Source organism: Bubalus kerabau, chromosome 15, assembly GCF_029407905.1.
Source record: "Bubalus kerabau isolate K-KA32 ecotype Philippines breed swamp buffalo chromosome 15, PCC_UOA_SB_1v2, whole genome shotgun sequence".
Taxonomy (NCBI): domain Eukaryota; kingdom Metazoa; phylum Chordata; class Mammalia; order Artiodactyla; family Bovidae; genus Bubalus; species Bubalus kerabau.
In genome coordinates this window covers 73693002-73717963 of record NC_073638.1, presented here as the reverse complement: position 1 = coordinate 73717963, position 24962 = coordinate 73693002, and the positions used below count along the sequence as shown (strand labels likewise).

The window sequence follows — 24962 nt, the reverse complement described above, 5'->3', positions numbered from 1 at the left end:
TAGCATGCACACACAAATACATTTGTAAAACATTCAATACAATGGCTAAAAGATGATTCGTTAGTAGATTATTTCTATTATTCTTAATTAATAAATCAGTTACAGTGAGCTCAGTCAGTCAGTTCAGTTCAGTCGCTCAGTCGTGTCTGACTCTTTGTGACCCCATGAATCGCAGCACGCCAGGCCTCCCTGTCCATCACCAACTCCCGGAGTTCACTCAGACTCATGTCCTTCGAGTCAGTGATGCCATCCAGCTATCTCATCCTCTGTCATCCCTTTCTCCTCCTGCCCGCAATCCCTTCCAGCATCAGAGTCTTTTCCAATGAGTCAACTCTTCACATGAAGTGGCCAAAGTACTGGAGTTTCAGCTTTAGCATCATTCCTTCCAAAGAAATCCCAGGGCTGATCTCCTTCAGAATGGACTGGTTGGATCTCCTTGCAGTCCAAGGGACTCTCAAGAGTCTTCTCCAACACCACAGTTCAAAAGCATCAGTTCTTCGGGGCTCAGCTTTCTTCACAGTGAGCTCAAGTCCTTTGTAAAAACAAAAGTGTTAGTCACTCAGTGTTGTCTGATTCTTTGTGACCCCATGGTCTATAGCCCACCAGGCTCCTCTGTCCATGGGATTCTCCAGGTAAGAATACTAGAGTGGGTAGCCATTCCGAAGCTGAAGCTCCAATATTTTGGCCACCTGATGTGAACAGCTGACTCACTGGAAAAGAGCTTGAGGCTAGGAAAGATTGAAGGCAGAAGGAGAAGAGGGTGTCAGAGGATGAGGTGGCTGTACAGCATCACTGATGGAATGGGCATGAACTTGGGCTAACTCTGAGAGATGGTGAGGGTCAGGGAGGCCTGGCATGCTGCAGTCCATGGGGTCACTGAGAGTCAGACACGACTGGGAGACTGAACTGCAACAATAGCCATTCCCTTCTCCAGGGGATTTTTCCAACTCAGGGATGAAACCAAGGTCTCCTGCCTTGCAGGCAAATTCTTTACTGTCTGAAGCAGCAGGAAAGCCTGAAATTCTTTTGTAAAGAAAGATAAAAATGCTACTTTATAAAGTTGTTCTGAGAATTCAAAGAAAATTAGAAATACCTGTAAAGGTGATTACTGTGTAATATACTGACTTATAAAAGGTAGTCTATAAGCTGGAGCTACTCTTAACATTTATGTGTATTTCTTTTATTACACTTTTTATTTAGAAGCTGGTGTATAAAGTTCTGGAAGAAAATCACACCACACAGTGTGTTCTGTAGCTTACTTGCTTACTGAATTAATTATCAGTATGAAATCCAGTGAACAAGGGGATGTGAATTTTCTTTTTCATTTGGATAATTCAACTATATTCTTTTCACACGCTTTCTTCACTTCCTCTTAGTTAGCATTTCTTGTTTTATTTGTGGGGAAATAGGATCTTGTCCTTTGCTTTTTCTTACTGTCCTTCATGGGTATGCCATGAGCATTATAATAATGCCTCACAAAAATACTAAGTCCTTTTTCTTAGTCTGAAGTCATGGGCTTCTGTTTCTGTAGGTTGAGTGGATCAAACGGATTTGGGTCCTGCCAAGATGAGAGGTTCAGAGTGGAACCTTTGAGCTTCAGCAACACTCTGATCCTGTTTCTTTCTACAAAGAATGATTGGTCCTGAACCATGGAAGGAGATGACTGGATGTGGTATTAACTCCTTCCAGAAAGGATCCATAATCTGGGATGCTACACTCCAGGACCACCGATACTGTTAATTCCTGGTTCCTGTAACACGGCTGTGCATGTCAGAGGCTGGAGCTGTTTGCAGTGTATGGGAGAAACTATCTAATTGTATAGTAGGTGCAGTAAAGCATGTTATATGATATAAATTTGAGTCAAGAAATATATTAGAGGTAAGCAGGGGAATTCCTGCAGCCTGCACAAATAAGTCATCCAAATTGATAGTACTATTTAAGTATTTTAAAGTCAACTAGTAATTTATGAATCCTTTCTGGTAAAGAGATTCATGCAATATAGATAAAATCAAAGTTACTTTTGAACATCATTGGAAATTTCAGTCTCCTCCCCTAAGGCAACTACTGTTACCATATTGTTACTTACCTTTGGGATATTCAAGTGTGTGTGTGTGTGTGTGTGTGTGCACGCATGTGTGTGCAATATAGTTTTATTTTGTGAAGTTTCCTCCTACAAATATGTCATACTTCATTATTTTACAAATATAATTTCATTGAACACACTGACAATTTCTATACTCCACAGTATACATTTCCATTGTTTAATTATGCCTCTCTTGGTGGACATTTAAAATCTCTAGTTTGCTATTACGGGTGTCTAGAGGCAACTCTGGGTGGCTGTTAGGAACAGAGACTATGCCGCCAGCTCTGCTGCTTACTGAGTTAGGGCAAGTTGCTTACCACTGTGCCTCAGTTTCCTGACACAAAAATGAGCCATTGTTTTGTGTTGAATAAGTTGATATATGTAAGATGTTTGGAATCGTACTAGCCTCACAAGTTTTAGAACTGAAATCAGTATTTGTAATGTTATGATGACTATCGACATGTGCTTCCTTTCTTTTTCTTTCTCTCTCTTCTTTTCTCCCTTTTTTTCTCTCCTTCCCTCCCACTCCCCTTCTCTCACTTCTTTTCTTCCTTATTTCCCGGCTAAATACAAAGAAGTACCAGAATGCTGCTGCTAAGTCGCTTCAGTCGTGTCCGACTCTGTCCGACCCCATAGATGGCAGCCCACCAGGCTCCTCCGTCCCTGGGTTTCTCCAGGCAAGAACACTGGAGTGGGTTGCCATTTCCTTCTCCAATGCATGCATGCTAAGCCGCTTCAGTCATGTCTGACTCTGTGCGACCCTATGGGCTCCTCTGTCCATGGGATTCTCTAGGCAAGAATACTGGAGTGGGTTGCCATTTCCTTCTCCAAAGAAGTAGAATAATTGTGTCCAAATGTATGCTTATTTAATTTTTAAAATAGATGTTCTAAAACATACTCCAAAAAATGGCATACCAATTTATATTACTGCCAGAAGAGTACTTATGGTAAATGTTTTCTCATTCCTTCTCTAACTTGTGTTATTATCAACCTTTATTATTTTTGCCAATCTGTTTTGGCTAAAATGCTGTCTCAGTACATGTCTGACCCTTGAACAATACGAGGGTTAGGGAGCCGACTGTCCACACAGTGGAAAATCCATATAACTTATAGTTGACCTTCCTCTCTATCAGTGGTTCCTTCATACCCACAATTCCACATCTGTACACTTGCAAAAGGGCCTCCCTGGTGCCTCAGATGGTAACGGATCTGCCTGCCAATGCAGGTGACACAGGAGACACAGGTTGGTTACCTAGGTTGGAAAGATCCCCTGGAGAGGGAAGTGGCTACCCACTCCAGTATTCTTGCCTGGAGAATCCCATGGACAGAGGACTGGTGGGCTACAGTCCATGGAGTTGCAGAGTTGGATATGACAGAGCAACTGGCATTTTTACTTTTCACACTTGAAAAAAATCTGAATATAAGTGGACCTGTGCAGTTCATATCCCTGTTGTTCAACAGTGAACCGTGGCTTTAATTCACATGTTCCTATTTACTGTGGGATTTTGTGGTCTGTGTGTTTCCAATTAAACTTTAATTTTGAGATGCGCTGTAGAGTCCCATGCAATTGTAAGAAATAATAGCGATCTATGCATCTTTTATCCATTTCCCCCCTATGGTAAGGTCTTATAAAGTTACAGTACAATTTCACAATCAGGATATTGATATTAATTCAGTCAGGATACAGAATGTTCTGTCAATCTAAGATTTCTTCTTGTTACACTTTTATAGCCACTCCCAATTCTACCTTACCAACTTAACCTTTGTTATGTTAACCACTAATCTGTTCTCCATTTCTGTATTTCTGTCATTTTTAAGAATGTTACGTAAATGGGGTCATACAGTACATAACCTTTTGTGATTGGTGTTTCATATGGCCTAATTCTCTGGAGAATTATATCTCTTTAGTACTATTTTCCTTCCTTTTTCAAGTTACTTGTTTATCATATTTGTATATTTTTTTCCTCCTAACTTGTTTGTATTTTTCTTATTGATTTTTGAAACTATAATATATATTGTATGTTAATCCTTAGATTGTTTTAAATGCTATAAATGTTTCCTCATTTGTCACGTCTTTTAGTTCTGTTTATAGTCTTTTGGGTTTTGAAATTTTATATGTTGAGAAAGTGAAGTCTGTTAATGCAGCCTTTTCTGAAATTTCCATTTTTATCTCTTAAAACAAGTCTTTCCTACATCATGATTTTGTATGTGTGTGTCTGTGCACATGCATATTTAAATACAGGTAACTAAACAAATACATATATATGTATCTTCTGCATTTTATTATGCTTTTATGCTTCATATCAGGGATCACTAAACAGATTATGGTGTATTTGTTATGATCACAAAATACTTTAGAAGGCAGTGTAACAAGGGAACTAGGCAGTTATTATGCTCAAATATTAGGTAAGCATTTTAGCACCTACTTTTTTTTTTCAATATGAAGCTAATATCACAGGTCTATATTAAAGGCATACCCCTTGCAAGCATTTGAGTTTGAAACTCTTGTGGTTTTCTTTTTTTAATGGTTAGTTTTTAATATATCTTTCATTTATTTGTTTTCTGAAAAGATAACACATTTCCCAACAAAATTTACACTATTTAATATACTTAACTTTTAACAAAAATTCAAGCTTAAGTAGCTCTTATTCTATTGCATTGGCCAAAAAGTTCGTTAGGATTTTTCTGTAACATGTTACAAAAAACCCAAATGAACTTTTTGACCAACCAGATATTTAAATTATTTCTTCCTACTTTGGTGTCAGGACATATTGAAATATTTGTAATAGTTTACATTTCACCTTGCAACCTTTTCTTGGTAGTCATATGAAGAGAGAGCAATCATTACAACATTAGTATCTCGAGGAGAATACATGCAAGTTATAGAATGTCAGACTTGGGTATATTAGAGACAATTTTGTGGAAAGTTTAACCCTTGAAATTTGGAATTTGACTGAGAAAATTTGACCTAGTCAGAAATAAGATTAGATCTCGACTTCTCTGGTGTTAATCTACTATGTTTATTCCCAAGTTACTTGAACATTAACAACGGAACAAGGACCTCAGGGAATAGAGCCAACTCCCTGATAGAGCAGCTGTTAGGAAACTGGGCTTCCTTGGTGTCTCAGCTGGTAAAGAATCTGCCTGCAATGCAGAGGACCTGGATTTGATCCCTGGATTGGGAAGATCCCCTAGAGAAGGGAAAGGCTACCCACTGCAGTATTCTGGCTTGGAGAATTCCATGGACTGTATAGTCCATGGAGGTCACAAAGAGTTGGACATGACTGAGTGACTTTCACACTTAGGAGACTGGCAGAAGTGATAACTAATGGCTGTTGTTGTTCAGTCACTAAGTCATATCTAACTCTGCATCAACATAGGCTGCAGCATGCCAGGCTCTTCTGTCCTCCACTAACTTCCGGAGTTTGCTCAAACTCATGTCCATTGAGTTGGTGATGCCATCCAATCATCTCTGTCACCCCCTTCTCCTTTTGCCTACAATCTTTCCCAGTATCAGGGTCTTTTCCAATGAATCAGCTCTTTGCATCTGATGGGCAAAGTCTGGGAGCTTCAGCTTCAGCAACAGTCCTTTGGATGGATACTCAGGGTTAATTTCCTTTAGGATTGACTGGTTTGATATCCTTGCAGCTAGGGGACTCTCAAGAGTCTTCTCCAGACCACAATTCAAAAGCATACATTCTTCAGCTGTCAGCCTTCTTTATGGTCCAACTCACACATCTGTACATGACTGTTGGAAAACCCATAGCTTTGACTATATACATCTTTCTTGGCAAAGTGACAGCTTTGCTTTTTAATATGCTGTGTAGGTTTGTCATAGCTTTCCTTCCAAGGAGAAATGTCTTTTAATTTCATGTCTGCAGTCACCATCAGCAGTGATTTTGGAACCTAAGAACAAAAAATATGTCACTGCTTCCACTTTTCCCATTTCTGTTTGCCATGAAGTTATGGGACTGGATGCCATTATCTTTGTTTTTTGAACGTTGAGTTTTAAGCCAGCTTTTTACCTCTCCTCTTTCACCCTTGTCAAAAGGCTTCCTTAGTTCCTCTTCAATTTCTTCCATTAAAGTGGTATCATCTGCATATCTGAGGTTGTTGATATTTCTCCTGGCAATCTTGATTTCAGCTTGTGATTTATCTAGCCCAGCATTTCACGTGTTGTCCTCCACACATAAGTTAAATAAACAGGGTGACAATGTATAGCCTTGTCAAACTCCTGTCCCAGTTTATAACCACTCAGTTGTTCAGTGTCTGGTTCTAACTTTTGCCTCTTGATCCTCATACAAGTTTCTCAGGAGACAGGTGTGTTTTTCCCATATTCTTAAGGATTTTCCAGTTTGCTGTGATCCACACAGTCAAGGCCCAACTGACCTCACACTCCAGAATGTCTGGCTCTAGGTGAGTGACCACACCATTGTGGTTTTCCAAGTCATTAAGACCTTTCTTGTATAGTTCTTCTGTGTATCCTTTCCATCTCTTCTTAAATCTCTTCTGCTTCTGTTAAGTCCATAAGGTCCATTTCTGTCCTTTCTTGTGCCTGTCCTTGCGTGAAATGTTCCCTTGATATCTCCAATTTTCTTAAAGAGCTCTCCAGTCTCTCCCATTCTGTTGTTTTCCTCTGTTTCTTTGCATTGTTTATTTAAGAAGGCTTTCTTATCTCTCCTTGCTATTCTCTGGAACTCTGCATTCAGTTGGATATATCTTTCCTTTTCTCCTTTGCCTTTCACCTCTCTTCTTTTCTCAGCTATTTGTAAGGCCTCCTCAGACAACTGCTTTGCCTTCTTGCATTTCTTTTTCTTTGGGATGGTTTTGGTCACTGCCTCCTGTACCATACAATGAACCTCCATCCATAATGGCTAGGGAGGGAAGTGGAAATACTTGAATTTCCCTGGAAAAGTGTTGAGGAAAATGCTGGCAGGTAAAAAGGATAGTAAAAGAGATTTAGAGATGTCATCATACTAAAATGAGTGCATAATTAGTACATACTAAAATTAGTACATGATAGACCCAGCAGAGGGTTATGCTCTGAGGTAGGCCTGGGGACACACCCTTCACTAAGATATCAGGAATATGCTGGTGTGATGTGCAGCAGACTCACTAAGAAGTTCATTGGTGGCTCTCCTCTGTAGACCAAGGCTGACATGGGGGCGGGGAGCTGGGTGTCACAAAGCTGGCTCATTATTATCAGGGACAGTGGGCCCAAGTAATTGAGGTAGGGTGGTATATAACTCCTTGAAGTCAGGAGGTCACAATTATGATAACTGCTGGAAAGTTGGAAGGGCAGTAAAGGGGGCTTGACTCACAGAGAATTACAGATATAGCTAATAGAATTATAGATATGGCTAATAGAGTATGGTGAGCTTCCCTGATAGCTCAGTTGGTAAAGAATCCACCTGCAATGCAGGAGACCCTGCTTTGATTCCTGGGTCAGGAAGATCCCTGATAGGCTACCCACTCCATTATTCTTGGGCTTCCCTTGTGGCTCAGCTGGTAAAGAATCCACCTGCAGTGTGGGAGACCTGGGTTCAATCCCTGGGTTGGGAAGAACTGGAGAAGGGAAAGGCTACCCACTCCAGTATTCTGGCCTGGAGAATTCCATGGACTGTATAGTCCTTGGGTTCACAAAGAGTTGGACACGACTGAGTGACTTTCGCTTTCCTTAGGTGCAGAAGAGACCAGTGGCCAACTACAGGGTCTCTTAATATCTGTAGCCCCCAAAGCAGAAATCTGAGTGCGTTTGCCCGCATAAAAAGTCAGCAATTCCTTGCTCAGTCTCAGACCCAAATCAGTTTTTAATATCTGGAACCACTGGCCCACGAGGTAGCCGGTCTGAGGAAGGACTTGAAGCACTGTGGCAAGTATATCCTATTTCTATGATTCCTATGTTCCTTCCCCAATAGGACATATGGCTATTACTCAGGTATTTGTAAACTGATGAAAGGGGAATATCTATGTATTTCAAGGATCTGGGCACAGGCTTGATTTCACATTAATACTTGAAAACTGAAAGCATTGTAATTCTTCTTAGTTGGAGTAGGGGTAATAAATGGAATCCTGGCTAAAGTCTGGCTCAGAGTGAATCCACTGTATCTGTGAACAAGCCCTATGGTCATCCCCTGAACCACGTGTGTATTGGAATTGATGTACTTGGCAGTTGGAGCAACCATCATATGAAGGCCCAGAAGATGACACTATAGTAGGGAAGGCCAAGTGGAAACCTCTGAACCTTCATCCCCTGGCCAAGGTAGTTCATAACAAACAAATCAAAGCAATATTGCATCTTTAGGCAGAGATTAGTGCCAGCTTTAAAGACCTAAAGGATTTAGGATGTTGCTTCCTATCACATCTCCATTTGATTCACTGGTCTAACACCTCCAGAAATATAATGAGTCCTCGAGGCTGACTATAGCATCCATCACCACAGTCTTAATCGAGTTGCAGCCCTGATTATACCTGCAGTGCTGGAAGCAGGATGCTGGATGATGTTACTGTTAGAGCAGGTTACTAAGGGCTCGGGTACAGAATACTGATTTGGTGAATGTGTTTTTTTCCCCATGTCCACTATAAGTAAGGGTTAGAAATAATACACATTTATGGAAGAGAGACAAAAATATTAATTTATGGTTTTGTCTCAGGGCTCTGTTAACTTTCTTGGCCTCTGTTGTGAAATAGTCTGATGAACAATTGCATTGATGACATTTTGGTCATCAAAGAAGATGGGCAAGAGATGGCTAGGATGCTGGATGCTTTGGGAAGTCTAACGTGTTCCAGAGAGTGGGCAATAAACACTATAAAGATTTAGGGACCTGCCATTTCAAGGCAGCTTTTAGGGTTTCAGGGGTAAGGACCATCTGGGATATCTGCTTCAATGTAAAAGAAAAGTTGCCTCGCCTCTTATTTCCTTCCACCTGTTAAACCTTGCTGGGTCCTGAAGGCAAAGCATTAGACACCTAGGAATGCTGCTCTAGTCCTTCTAGCTGGCAATATGGAGCCCTTCACACTCTGGGTGGTGCCTGGCCCAAGAAAGGGCACTGTACCAGAGCCAAGATGCAGTACAAACAGCTGTGCTGCTTGGACCAATGATCTAGCACAGCCTATGGTTCTGTGCTGGTGGTAAGAAAACTTTGCCATGCAAAGTGGAGTTTTTGGCAATACCCTCATGGAGAATCACAACACAGGTCCCTGGAGGCTAGAGCAAGATGGTGACAGTTTCAGCATAGAAATATGTGCTTATATGCTTTTTAGAAACAGTTTGCTAATAGAGAGCCCAGTAATGCTTGGCCATGGGGCACCAAGTGATCAAATGTCTGGAACTGAGTTAGGTTCTGACAGACATGCAGGTCATAATTTAGATGGGGCTAGAACTTATCAGATAGAAAATAGAAACTTTCATGGCTGCAGTCACCATCTGCCCAATACAATATTGGGCCCAAGCAGGACCAGGGGCATGAGTAATGCATACCAGTGCCCATTCTTTATTCAGGCTGTGGCCCCATGGGAGATCTCAGAAGACCAGTTGAAGGAGGATGAAGTACTCTGAGTTTGCCATGTGGATGGGATGATTCGGTATTTAGGTTCACACTGAAAACTGATTAGTTCAGTTCAAGAGCTCAGTCATGTTCAACTCTTTGTGACCCCTTGGAAGCATGCCAGGCTTCCCTGTCCATCACCAATTCCTGGAGTTTGCTCAAACTCATGTCCACTGAGTCGGTGATGCCATGCAACCACCTCATCCTCTGTTGTCCCCTTCTCCTCCTGGCTACAGTCTTTCCCAGCATCAGGGTCTTTTCCACTGAATTAGTTCTTTGCATCAGGTTACCAAAGGATTGGAGTTTCAGCTTTAGCATCAGTCCTTCCAATGAATATTCAGCACTGATTTCCTTCAGGATTAACTGGTTGGATCTCCTTGCAGTCCAGGGAACTCTCAAGAGTCTTCTCCAACACCACAGTTCAAAAGCATCAATTTTCTTTGGTGCTCAGCTTTCTTTATAGTCCAACTCTCACATCCATACATGACTACTGGAAAAGTCATAGCTTTGACTAGACAGACCTTTGTTGGCAAAGTAATGTCTCTGCTCTTGAATATGCTATCTAGGTTGGTCATAACTTTCCTTCCAAGGAGCAAGCATCATTTAATTTCATGGCTGCAGTCACCATCTGCAGTGATTTTGGAACTCAAGAAAATAAAGTCTGTCACTGTTTCCACTGTTTCCCCATCCATTTTCCATGAAGTGAGGGGACCGGATGCCATGATCTTAGTTTTCTGAATGTTGAGTTTTAAGCCAACTTTTCCACTCTCCTCTTTCACTTTGATCAAGAGGCTCTTTAGTTCTTCTTAGCTTTCTGTAAGGGTGGTGTCATCTGCATATCTGAGGTTATTGATATTTCTCCCGGCAATCTTGATTCCAGCTTGTGCTTCCTCCAGCCCAGCGTTTTTCATCATGTACTCTGCATATAAGTTAAATAAGCAGTGTGACAATATACAGCCTTAATGTATTCTTTTCCCAATTTGGAACCAGTCCATTGTTCCATGTCTGGTTCTAACTGTTGCTTCTTGACCTTCATACAAATTTCTCAGGAGGCAGATCACGTGGTCTGGTATTCCCATCTCTTGAAGAATTTTTCATAGTTTGTTGTGATCCACATAGTCAAAGGCTTTGGCATAGTCAACACAGAAGTAGACGTTTTTCTTGAACTCTGTTGCTTTTTCAATGATCCAATGGATATTGGCAATTTGACCTCTGGTTCCTCTGCCTTTTCTAAATCCAGCTTGAACATCTGGAAGTCCTTGGTTCACATAGTGTTGAAGCCTCATGTGGAGAATTTTGAACTTTACTAGCATGTGAGATGAGTGCAATTGTGCAGTAGTTTGAACATTCTTTGTCATTGCCTTTCTTTGGGATTGGAATGAAAACCGACCTTTTCTGGTCCTGTGGCCACTGCTGAGTTTTCCAAATTTGCTGGCATATTGAGTGCAACATCTGCATTTTCGCCACATTCAGGGGTTAGAATTTGGGGCTTCCCAGGTGGCGCTAGTGATAAAGGATCAACTTGCCAATGCAGTAGACGCAAGAGATGTGGGTTCGATCCCTGGATCGTGAAGATCCCCTGGAGCAGGAACTGGCAACCCACTATGGTATTCTTGCCTGGAAAATTCCACTGTCAGAGGAGCCTGGTGGGCTACAGTCCATGGAGCCACAAAGAGTCAGACATGACTGAGTGACTGAGCACAGGGAACCCCAGTGAAGACCTGTAGCCCCATTTTTTGGCTCCCTGATCTATGGAAATATTTTCTCACAAATTACAGTTGTTTAATCAGCTCCAAACTCTGATTCTGTTTCTTCAGCTCAGTGAGAAGTCATGTTCTACTTTGCTTCTAGGTTCAGGGTACTCTTGGTACCTGGGTTCTGAAAGTGCCTCCGAAGAGAAAGTCTCAGAAATATGGGCTTGATGCCTGTATTTCCTTTCTTTCAGTTGTTACAATACTGTTCCATTGTTTAGTTCCTAAGAACAATTACCTGTTATGGTTTTTCCAGTTTTATCTCTGACATGGCAGAAATGCAAGTTCCATTCTGATCACTGCATCCTCATGGAAACTGGAAGCCCCTCTCTCCTCTGTTTTGAACTGAGTTTACAGAGACATAGGTGATTAGTCGGAAACAGTTCATGCCAGTCAGATCTCAAATTTAGATCTAATTCACCATCCATTTTTATATCCAATACATCTAGGATATCAGGTTTTTATATATGATAATAATAAATCTGTTTGATTACAGATACCTTCTAGGCTTGTGGGGCAAGTTTGGGCTCAGTGGAAAAGTGTGCTGAACTCAGGCTTCAGTGACTGGTTCCCATGGTTATGGGAGGAGAATATCATGGCCAGAATGGTTTACTCTCCAAACCCTGTATTATACCAATGTTTTACAAAACAAACAAACAAACAAACAAAAAACAAAAAAAAAACCCAAAAAACTAGTAGAGAGGTGATTTGATAGGACAGAGAAGTCCTGGCTTCACCTGGTGATTTGGGATTCACCTTGTGGGTTTCACCTTCTGTTTTTCCAATTTTGAAGAAGCACACAAATGTCTCCCGGGTAGAGCTGGTTTGAATTGAGTTGGAATGGGTGAATGTGGGTCCATTTACTATCCTGGCAGGTGTACTGTACTCCTCAGTTCTCATCCTTGGCAATTAATAATGGGTGTGAAGTGAGACAGTATGGGAGTTCTTATGTTAGACTGCATGGGTGATAAATGCCTACAATTTCCTGTGGATCTATTTTACTGAAGAGTTCTATCCCTGAAAAAAGGGAACCGAAAATTCAAACAGATCAATTAGCAATTGTTTTAAGCATACATTTTTGGACCGAAATATGTTTGGCTAATTTTACAGTTGGCTTTTATCAGAGTCATTACTGAATGTCTCCTGCCAAAATTATGCTGTGTTCAAAATGTGAAAATTTTCATTTCATTTGGCAGCAGCCACTCAAGTGGAAAACTGAAAATCCCCAAACAGAAAATTAGCAAATATTTGTTCTGTCACAGCTCAAGCACATGGTATTCTTCTCCACCCTGAACAAAATTATCCTGGCCTTCTAGCCAATTCATGCAGCTGTTTTACAACATCCCAGGGGAAAGGCACCCCATGGGAACCAATGAGCTGATTATTTAATCATAAAAGACAGGTTTAAATAAGAGAGATATAAATGTCTTCAGAAGAGTCACTGGGGACACCAAGACTTAGGAGTTCGTGATGTAACTCAGGCCTGCTCACTGTTCTGAACGTCATCGATTCTGGAATGCTGAGGCACAGTTGAATGCACTTTGGTGGAGGCCCCCCACCCCCAATAGGATAGCTGCCTTCCCATTTAAACATCAGATTTGTTCAATGAGTTGATATTATGCAAGTTGAACTAAACGTGTGGACCGGAGGAAACTTCTAAATATCAGACCATTTGCTTTCCTTTTTCTCATTTTATTTCATAATTGCTTATACTTTGACATAATATAAACCCCATCCACCCCTCTTTTCTTAAAGAAGTACCTTGCAAGACTTTTTTTTTTTTTTTGCTTCTCTTGCCCTTTGGGTCAAATTAATGCTTAATGTAGAGAGAAAGAAATGAGTTAATGCTTATTTTTGAATTAAAAAACTGACCTTTGGAGCCAGGGACAAAGATAATATACAGTATTCATGAGGAAAGTGTGTGTGTATGTGTGCGTGTGTGCGTGTGTGTGAATGCGTGAGCTGTATGTTGCCAGAACCTACTTTTTGTTGTTTTATTTAGTTATTTTATTTTTTATTTTTTGAACACCAGAAGCTTATGCCCTAAAAAAGGTAGCTAAGGATTGAGACCGATGGGGAAAGATGTGAAAAAATATATTAGGCACTAGTGAGTCCCTGTTCCCTCTCCTCTTCTGGAGTCTCCCTCTGTGGGAATGGATTGATAGAAACCACAGCAAGGTCTAGGGAAGGGATCTGTGGGCAGAAAGGACAAGCGCTCAGTCCCAGTGAGGCCTGGGAGAGTGAGCCGGCTCCTCCGAGACAGCAGTGGTTTGTGGAAATGGCAGTGTGCCGGGTCTAGGGATTAGAGGGACGAGGGCAAACCCCCGAGCCTTTCTGTGCCCAGACATTCCCACGGGGCAGGTGCAAGAAGCTAGCCTAGACAGGCTGGTGGCCCTGACGGAGCCTAAACATGGAAGAGGCAGCATGGCCTCCAGCAGGGCCCTAATGACCGAAGGGCGTGGTAGGAATGTGGCCATCAGTGCCAGATGCAGCAGGAAGTGCAGATAGTGGGGACAGATTGCATGTTAGTGGAAGGCCACAGAGGTCCTTGTGTGCCTGTGGACCTGCTGTCTCACCCTATTATCAGTTCAGTTCAATTGCTCAGTCGTGTCCATCTCTTTGCGACCCCATGAACTGCAGCACGCCAGGCCTCCCTGTCCATCACCAACTCCCAGAGTCCACCCAAACCCATGTCCATCGAGTCAGTGACGCCATCCAACTATCTCATCCTCTGTCGTCCCCTTCTCCTCCTGCCTTCAATCTTTCCCAGCATCAGGGTCTTTTCAAATGACTCAGCTCTTTGCATCAGGTGGCCAAAGTATTGGAGTTTCAGCCTCAACATTAGTCCTTCCAATGAACACCCAGGACTGATCTCCTTTAGGATGGACTGGTTGGATCTCCTTGCAGTCCAAGGGACTCTCAAGAGTCTTCTCCAACATCACAGTTCAAAAGCACCGTATCATACGCTGATGCTAATAAGAACCTCCCCCTGCCCAGCCCTTTATAGGGCTAAAAATCTTGAACTGCCCCATCTTCAACCTATGTTGACTGAATTTACCCAACGTAGACTAAATACACCTGGAAATACTAGATAAAATTTCTGTTACTATGTAGAAAAATAGATATTTCAGACAGAAACTATATTCAGTGGTAAGAAAAGTATAAGAAAATTGAACTTGTTAGTGTTTGCATTTATGACTTTTGAAATTCATAATCATTTTCACTGGGTTTGATATCCAGACTGTGTTTTTCCCATGGAAAGTGTCAGCCTTATTCAAAGAGCTAAAATGGTTCTATGCCTCTAAAACCCCTTCCTCTGGCTTCTGCCCCAAGGTGGCAGTGTCATTTCTTTTCCCTAGGGAGGCCCACGGAGATTCAATTTATTCTTTTCTCGATGCTGATCACGTCTCATCTTTTATTGTGGTTGTGAATATATTATCTGTGTATTATATTCAAATAAGGATACTTATTCAGGGAAGTTAGGTTAGTGATAAGTAGTGAACTCCATCCTTATGTTTTCTTTGGTTGTCTCCTTCCAGTGATTCTCAGTCACTGTATATGTTAGAACCACTCTGGATTCTTGTAAAAAGTATGAAATGTACTGGCCCCAATCTGGAACCGAGTGAGTATCCCAGGATGTTAATTATCTCCTCCCCTTCCTCTTCGTCCTTCTCTCTCCCCTTTCCTCTGTTCTTCCTCCCTTCCTCCATCTCTTCTTTGACATGTAATACCTTCCTTCCTATTTCTCTTTCTTCTGTGCATCTACCTGCTTCATCAGCTCTTCCCCTTCTTTGTTCCTATGGCTGACATGCAGCCTAAAGTTGCCTCCATCAGCTTTTCGGATTAACCAAGGACAGGATAGCCAGCAAATAATCCAGTTGAAGTGACTAGCAGTATTGGGTCCCATTTGATAGACTTCTAGATAATTGATTTTCAATTCTTTTGTTCCTTTATTACATGAGGAAACCAAAGTAGCGTAAGAACAATGTTTCTGCATGATGAATAAAAATATTAGATGAGGGAGTAATCAAGCTGCAAACTTCTAATGACTGTCACCCTGGAGGCCTCAAGGAGGGTGGCTGTTGTTTGTCTATATTGACCCTAGTAGATACACCAGAGGATTCTGCTGCCCCAGTGTCTTGTCTGGAAGTTGGTAATTAATAAAATAATCAAAACAACCATTACCATTCAGGGATGGTTTTATCTGCTGCCAGTGATTCTAGTGAAGGGGTCAAGAACTATATCATTTGCAAGGAACATCAAAAAGACCTATTGTTGATCTCTGAGTAGGCAGAAAAAAGTGCTGGACTAGCTGGGTCCCTGCACACTGAGCCTTTGTGCCTCTAATATGTCTTGTTCCCAACTTCCAGAGTTGATATACAAACGCTGGGAAGCAGTGCCTATGGGATGACCTGGAGGGGATGCTGAGTAGCAAAGGAAAAAGGAAATGACAGCAGATAGTCGTCATCTGATGATGAGATTTATCCCTCTTGTCTGTATATTTCCAGACACATCTTTCCCTTTCTGTCCCAGAACCCTGCATCTTGATAATGTAGAGCTCATTTGTTAGCACTTTGTTAACAGTCTCTCTCCTCAACCTTGGAGCCTAGGTGTGCTTTTCTAGGAGTCACGGTGTTGTTGCTTCTGGTCCAGTCTTATCTACCTTACATATTAGCCATGTGCCTTTGAACAGATCGTTTCCCACCTGTAAATGTCGCTTTCTTCAGTTATCCTGTTGGGATGATAATAATGGCTGTCTGCCTTTGTGACCTGGGAACCTTGTCTTCACCTTTGCCATTGGAGCAAAGCCTCCTCTTCTGGGTCTGTGTGAGATTCTGGTTGCAGACTACGCTGAAGTACATGGTGTCAAATTCTTCCACAAAGCTTTTCATTCTTAGAATCATTTTGATGTAGATCAAAATGCTTGCTGTGGTCTCTTGCTATTCTTCTGCATACAGGTGGAGTTTTATGTTAAAATATTTGTATTTTGTGGGAGAAAAAAGGATATCCACCCCATTGGGATGTTATTACCATTAGTACTAATTTGTTCAACCTTTAAATAACTGGCAAAATGGTGACCACTGACTCTGCTATTTATGTTTTACTAGGGTAAAGCTGGAGTTTCCAGGGCTTACAGTAGATAGGTATGAATATATATCTATCCATGCATATATATACATATACATATGTTTATGTTATCAGACTGATGCTGGATATTATTTTTCCAAGTATTGATACACCACAAATTAACCTTATTTTAATGAAACTGAATGGTCACATTCTGTTCTTTTCTGCATTCAAAAAAAACTTTTGTTGTCAATTATGTCTGTTCTTTTCTGTATTCAAAAAAAACTTTTGTGGTCAATTATGTGGATAAATATCGTGGCTTGAAAGTTTGTAGGGTGGGAGAACATGCATTGAAGTCATCCCGCATGGAATGGGATGCTCAGTACATGGTAGGTATGAAGACTATTAAGCACAAGCATATATACAGTGACAGCTCAGTGCCTCGGACTAGTTAGTTCCTGGGAATATGTGAGTGGATAGTGTCCCCACCCTCAGGGAATTTAAAGCCTGTTTTATTTATTAAATGGCTTTTGACCCCTTTTTGGTTACATGCCTGCCTGTGGGGAAGTCTTTATTGTTCGAGTGTGTGCCTAGCCTGAAGTTGAGTTAGACCCTGTCTTATCTTATCCTTCAGCCCAACTTCTTCCTGTCCTGGGATATCCTTGCCCCAGACAGTTTACTGAGCTTCTCGGCCACAATGTAGCAATTTGTCTCTTAAAAACTAGGTTTCAAAACTGCCTCCTTTACTGTAATATTTCCCAATTAAAATTCATATACTGAAATCAGTAGCTTTATCTAAGTAGCAGGAAAATAAGCTTCTTGAATAAATTTATCTTAAGAATTTACTAAAGGGGTAGAAAGAGATCTCCCAGTTTCTATATTAGTGCCCTTTTAATTAGATTATTCAACAACCATTTACTGATCCCAACAGATAGTAGAGATACAAAGTAAGGAAGACAGAGTAGTTTCTGGTTTTAAGAAATTAACATTTAAAAACTTTGAACACTTTTGTGGGCTATCACAGAACCACAAAATTATTACTTTCTCCCTGCTCAAGCCAGTTCATCTCTGGCTATTTCACACATGGTAATTTCATCAGATCAGATCAGATCAGTCGCTCAGTCGTGTTCAACTCTTTGCGACCCCATGAATCGCAGCACGCCAGGCCTCCCTGTCCATCACCAACTCCCGGAGTTCACTCAGACTCACGTCCATCAAGTCAGTGATGCCATCCAGCCATCTCATCCTCTGTCATCCCCTTCTCCTATATATTTTATATATCATAAATTATATTCTTACAAGTTATGTATTGCATAATTTTATGAACAAGTTGCATATTATTTTTGCCTGTCCTAATGAAGTGACCTTAAATCCATCTATTATGGATATAAAAATAAATACTACATATATTTAAATTTACCCCAAATACCCATATAAAAGACTTCCTTCTTTTCTATGCCCTCAAAATTTTTGGAAATTCTTCATCTTAAAGTGTGACCTACTCATCTATGAACAATTCAAAATAATCCATGTTAATAACAACAACAACAAAAAAAACCCCAACAAATTTCAGATAGAATGAGGAAGGTGTATTTGAGTCCTCAGATAGGAAAGTGATGGAAATAGAAGAAATTCTCCAGGAAGACTGTGGTTAAGAGCTTACGTTTTGAAGTCACAAGTGAGTATTATATCCCACTGCATCACTAAATCATTGTGTGATCTCTAACAGAGGCAATGCCACTTTTTCTTAAGTCGAGTACTGTCCCTGGACTCTTAAGCCTACACAGAGATCCCTGGAACTTTTGAACCTAGACAGGGTCCCTTCATTGCTTGTGTGTTTGGTGTTTCTGGGTATCAGTGAGTGTGCTGTGTCTGTATTCACAGATGCCCATGATTCCGGTTCCCACCCTTCAGTCCCTCCTAGGGGAGGGCAAGAGCCCTTTGTTCTGCATGGACTTTTTGATGGAAGTAGAGTCTTTTTGTTTAAGGAAAAGATCAGTCAAACAAATTTAGACTCGGCATTTTCTAAATCATTTGTATTCAGAGACTTCACTAATGCCTTTTGCATAGATCTTTCAGAAGGCTGTCTCAGGGTCTGAGAGACTTGCAGGGAGTTTTTCCTGTAGATCAGTGGTTTTCCAACTTGACCCTGGCATAGAATCACACAAAGGGCTTTTTAAATCACAGATCACTTGGCCTCACCCCCACAGTTTCTAATTTGGCGGGTCTGCAGCAGAATCCTAGAATTTGCATTTCTAGTGTGTTCCCAAGTGGTGTTGACACTGCTTGGCTGGTAACCATGCTTTTAGAACCATTGGTTAGATCTTTAGCAAAGAGCAACTATGAGACTGGGCAAGGAGAGCTCAGCAGATGCAGTGTTTTCAGAATGAGATCAACTATCCAGAAAATGCCGACAAAAAAGAGGCATCTTCATAGATGAATTCATGTACTAGGATAAATCATATGCTGATTTATTCTCTGACTAGTGACACCTTTGTTGAAGCAGACTTTTTTTTTTTTTTATCAGATGTGGGAAATTCAAATCCCATATTCAAAGGAGAGACTTTCTTTATACTGATGGGAAAAACATGAACTTTAGCTCTTTGGGCTCAAATTGTGGTCTGTATTTGCTTCAAAACTTTAAAGTTAGTTAATATTTCCAAGCCCAACTAGAAAATGGAGATATTAAAGCCTAATCTTGAAAGACTGTTTAAGGGCTTTACAAAGTGCTTATTTGACAGTAGGAGTTGAATAAAAAGCAGATATTTATGTTATTATTCAAAAAAGTGGTAGTTTTCCTGTCATGTGACTTTCGAATGCTGAATCAGAGAATATGAACCCATAAATGTCTCTAAACTAAACCTTTAAATACCTTTTCCGTTCAGGCTATCATTGCAACCAAAATTCATACAATTCTATGTAAAAATCTTCACTGATTTAATGTCAAGTTAAATAGGATTAGGGGTTGTATACTTCATTCAATTCAATATGCATATATTGTAGACAAACGGGTCCAAAGGAGTTAATTCTATGGGAAAGTGTTGTTTCATCATTCAAAGCTATGAAAACCTCCGTTGACCAATTGCTGACGTTTTTGAGGGCTACAAAAATAAAACAATCAAAAAAACAAAATATTGGCTGAAGGTCAGAACTTTAGATGAAAATTATTTGTAGGATTAAGTTTTCTATAATTTATTGGCAATTTGTGGACTTTTCAAGATCATGTTTTCTTACATGTATTCGTTGTCTGATATAACTTCAGTAGCCAATGTCCAGGTAAGAGGCAACTCTGCCCAGCTTCACTGACTGCGTAGTTGACCATTTAAAACTGCTTTTCATGAATGGATGGCTAATGTATGTAAGTAACTTTCTTTTTTAAACTTATTTATTTTTGGGTGCTTTGGGTCTTCTTTGCCTCACTTGGGCTTTCTCTAGTTGTGCAGAGCAGGGGCTACTTTTTAGTTGTGATGTGCGGGCTTCTCATAGTGGTGGCTTCTATTGTTGCAGAAAATTGGCTCTCAAGCTTGTGGGCTTCTGTAGTTGTGGGATGTGGGCTTAGCTGCCCCACAGCATGTGTGATTTTCCCAGACCAGGGTTCAAACCTGTGTCCCCTGCACTGTCATGCAGATTCTTAACCACTGGACCACAAAGGAAGCCTTGTAGATACCTGTGTCAATTGGGTAAATGATCACATGACCTAAATGGTCAGAGCTATCGCTGACTTCTAAGACTTCATTATCCTTAGAGTCGTGTCAGGGTCAGTGTAAAGGGAATGACGTTGAACTTAATTATTTATTCCTAATTAGGTAGCCTCTTGTGGGTGATTATAACTTCATTGGATAATTGATTCTATTTGACAGCCATACAACGTGATTCTACTCTAACTCATCCGTGATTGAATGGGTTTCAGCAATAGTCATAGAGTTGGAACAGATAACAAAATAAGTTGTCACCCTGGTTAACTTGTAGAGGGAGCTCAAAACATCACTTCCCACTACTCCTCCTCCACTCAAAGATAAGCAAGTTGCAAATAAAGGAATAAAAAGGTATTCTCAGGGATATGTGATTGAACATGAAGTTTAGGAGAAAATTTTAAGTGGAGAAACAAAAGAGTTTTATCTAAAATATAAATATGACTCTTCCTTTCCGCTCATTCATGTTTCCTGTAGTTGGGTAGTTTAACATTTTCTTCAGTAGAACAGGATAGGGAATGGTTCTCTTAGGCCCATCTATTTCAGCTCTTGACTTTCTTACTTATACTTGTTTTGTATAATTATTTCAACATCTAAGTGCTGAGATCCAGGAAGGCCAAACCAGTGTGTGATTCTGGAGGAGAGAGGCCAGGGAAAAAGCCTCTTGATTTCCCTAGAATGTATGCTGCTGCTGCTGCTGCTGCTAAGTCGCTTCAGTCGTGTCTGACTCTGTGCGACCCCATAGACGGCTGCCCACCAGGCTCCCCCGTCCTTGGGATTCTCCAGGCAAGAACACTGGAGTGGGTTGCCATTTCCTTCTCCCTAGAATGTATAGTGTGTGACAAAATATATGAAAAAGCTAAATGAAATACTAACTGGTGATTTGGAGCCAAGGCCCATCTAATAATAATGGGCATTTATTTGGGCATATACCATTTGAGAAGATTCTGTATTTCGGGTAGCCTAATAGGGATTCTGGAGGCCAATAATGTCCTCCAATCTCTCTGTCTTATTATAAGTAGGGCTTATCAAAAAAAAATATCCCACAGTTATATGGTGCCTCTGCTAACATTAAAACATGCTTTAAAATGCATTTAAATGATGTATAAAATATATGAATTTATGTATATTGCTTATAATTGCATAGTAAAATTTTAGAAGGCTAAAGAAGCAACTGTTGACATTTATTGCTGCCCAGTAACTTTGAGTTCTGACCACCCTGGGCTCCGGGGGCAAAAGAAAGGCTTACTGTTCTTTGTGTAAGTGTGTATGTGTGTTTATGTGGGTGTGTGTACTAAGTGCTTCTATTCCTTTTCAGTACATGTTATACACTGAGATAATCATTGTTGTTATCTATAGGTTGTAGGTTTGGAAATGATTTATTTCTCTCTTTTAAAATGTCTTTCTGTTTTCTGATAATTTTTTTGGCAATCATTATGTATTACTTTAAAACAAAGCAAAAATAATTTCTATTCATCATTTAATCCTTAAAGCAACTAAGCCCAGGGCTCTCTGGGCTTTAGTTTCTAATAGGATTAAATAATTTGTCTATGATATTATCTGGCAAAAACTGGGATTCAAACCCGCTTTCCTGACTCATTCAGCCATGCCAAACAGGCCTAATTATGACAAGAAGAACAAAGACTTCACGTCTTCTTAACGTCCACTGCCCCAAGAGACCCCACTAGTCATAGCACCATTTCACAAAGTTTCCCATGACTCATTAAGATGAGTCCATTTGAACTCTGTGGATGCCTCTGAGTCAAAACTTGGGGAGAAAGGGCCTTGAAGAGGGGGTCTGTGATGATGCCAAAGGGCTGACTTTCTCTTACCTGTCTTATTCAAGGGGTTGCATTCTTTACCTTTTAAAGTTCTATTTCTCTGGTTACATTCCTAGGGACCAGAAAGACTCATTAGAATTCAGTCCCTACTGTCTGCAGAAAGGCAATTTACATGTGGCACCAGCTCAGACATGCTCCTTCTAATTCATTTGAAGGGTGCCGAAGGAGAGCAGCAGAGTTTACTATTTGCCTGCAGCCTCACTGGTGCTCATTAAGGTGGCTTTATGGTCTCATTTTTGGTCTGGCTACTTTCCAGAAGGATTTACCAGAGTTCTTAGGGAGAGGCCACCATATGAGGTGAAGGTGAGCCCAAGGCCCAGAATTGAATTTCTGCTTGTCAAAGGATGCTGCTCTTCAGGCAGCAACAGCCAGCACCTTGGACAAGTACTACCACTCCTGCCCCAGGCTGTGACAGTAACTGCTAATTGATTTCTTGGCTGAGTCTGCATATAGTTTCTGCTCCCTTGGGCTTCCGATAGCTCAGTTGGTAAAGAATCTGCCTGCAGTGCAGGAGTCCCCGCTTCAATATCTGGGCTGGGAAGATCTGCTGGAGAAGGGATAGACTATCCACTCCAGTATTCTTGGGCTTCCCTTGTGGCCCAGATAAAAGAATCTGCCTGCAAGGAGGGAGATCTGGGTTTGATCCCTGGGTTGGGAAGATCCCCTGGAGAAGGCAAAGGCTACTCACTCCAGTATTCTGGCCTGGAGAATTCCATGGACTGTATAATCCATGGGGTCACAAAGAGTCAGACACAAATGAGTGACTTTCACTTTCACTTTCTTTGGCACGCTCATCACATCACTCTAGGAAGTTATACTCATTGACCATGCTTGTCATGCAACAAGTTGAAATCTGTTTGCTGCCCATGAAATAAAGCGGGCATGGAGCTGAGACCTTCTGTATGTACATGCCTAGAGCACCATCACCAAGAAATTTATTTCCTGGTTCAAGTTTACAATGGTCCCAGTCACTTTTCTTTGTGCTCTACTTTTCTTGATCTCTTTAGTTTTTCTCATGAGGAACTGACCACAGCATATCATTTGGGGGAATGATCTGATTAGAGCAGAGAAGAAAGAGTGGGCTTCTTACCTTCTTCAACCCCAGATGGTTCTCTAGATGTTGATGCAGCAGCATTTACCACCTCCTAGAACATTTGTTGCTGTGGATCTGTGTCTACTCCACCCTGTAGAAGTGTTTGGAATTAAAAAAAAAAGAATTCTTTTGGAACTCATGTGGAGGGTTATACTTTTATTCATATTAAATTTATTGTGAAGACTTGATTCATTGTTCAACCTTTGGTCATCATTTGGTGCAGAATTCTGTGGTGAAACATGTTTTTTCTTTCTCAGAGCTTTTCTTGCCCACAGGTTTGGTGAGCAGCATCTTCTATCTTTCTTTATGAACAATCCATGATATTTAGTGTTTCTACATCTCTGTATAAGAGGAGAGTACAGTAGGCCCTTCTCCTTCTCTGATTAGTTTCTATCCATTTTTCAATTCTCAGCTGCTATCTTTTTCTTGGAAGACTTTCTTAACCCCCAACTCTGTTACTTTTCCCAGACTTGTGACCTTGAATTGGTCAGATGGTTCATCTGTGAATTGAAGGATTAAGCATTAGATGCTATTTAAAGTCTCAGGATGCTACCCTGGGCTAATTGGCAAACATCTTGGCTACATTTATTGCTTTCTCTATTCAATTTAAAGTGTCATATTGGCTTATCAAAAACTTTTCCTCTTACATTACTACAAAAACATAGGTCTGCTCTGTTCTTAAAACAAAACCAAAAAACCCTGCCATAAGTACTAGAATTCTTTATTGTTTAAATCCAAAGCAGGTTAAATAAGAACTGAGATAAAGGAATTGTTTATACATGGAAATTGTTTTCCACTTATGGTACATTGATCCCTGATTACTCTTTCCCACCCTTCTTCTATCTTGCCTTTATTGACTTTGGTGACTACGCTCTCTTTCTCTCTCTCTCTATATATATGTATGTATACATAATATAGTATAAAATCAGTTCAACTGATCTTTAAATCAAGATAGGGGAGATCAGTATTTTCCTTCCTAGGGGATGTGTCAACCATCATTAAAGATGCAGACAGCAAAACAGCAATTTGAGCCTCAGAGAGCAAGTTGGAAAAAAATAATTTACAGTTCTGTTTTTGCTGCTGGCATTACACTAAATCACACCCAGTCCCTTCATTTGTTAGGCATGCTTTCAGTCTGGGATCAGAACAAGTCTAACACTGTAGGTTCCCCCCACCCTTTTTGGCAAATAGCGTTTTTCAGAAACCTAGAGCCGAGAAAAAGAGAATGATGCCTGCACAGATACAAATGCCTAATCTGTCCCTGGACCACAGACCGAGGAAGGCAGGCAAGGCTGAATGTGAGAGCATGACTCATGGCAGTTGAGGGGGGAGAACAAAAGTCTTGTCTTTTTTCTCCTTTTCCTTTTCAGAAAGCCTCAGTCAATACCCCACTTGTAAGTGCACCAAGGGGCACAGGAGCAGAGAATCCAATATAAATGCATTAGAACCGTTTAAATTTGATACAGTACAAAAGCAGAAGTATTCTTATCATTGAATTTCTTGTATCAGGACAATTATTTCAAATTACCTGGGCTGGAGGGCTTTTTGGAATAGAAGGAGTTTATGTCAATTTAGCATTACCCTTTGTCTTCTCGAAATTTTAAGGTGTTTTTTAAATTAATATTTTATGATTTGGTTGACATTATCAACAATAATGAAACCGAATCCTCCTAAAACTGAATTCCCTTACTGAGTTTATGATTAATCTTTGTATCCAAAACTTGATTCCTTCTCTTTGTTCTGTCTGACTTCAGTTCTATGCTAACTGACAGGTAAATCAATCAGATGATTAAGATAACCATCACTGATAGCATTGTTAATGCACTAAAATTGCTGTTGTAGATATCATCATTAATATACAAATCCAGGTTGTTTCTCCAGGGCAAGC

General features: G+C 40.6%; 1 long non-coding RNA gene across 1 annotated transcript in view; it reads left to right on the top strand.

Moving 5' to 3' along the window:
- The window catches only part of LOC129629336 (uncharacterized), a 604584-nt gene that overhangs the window by 249764 nt on the left and 329858 nt on the right, over positions 1–24962 (top strand). The gene's annotated exons all lie outside the window — the stretch shown is intronic.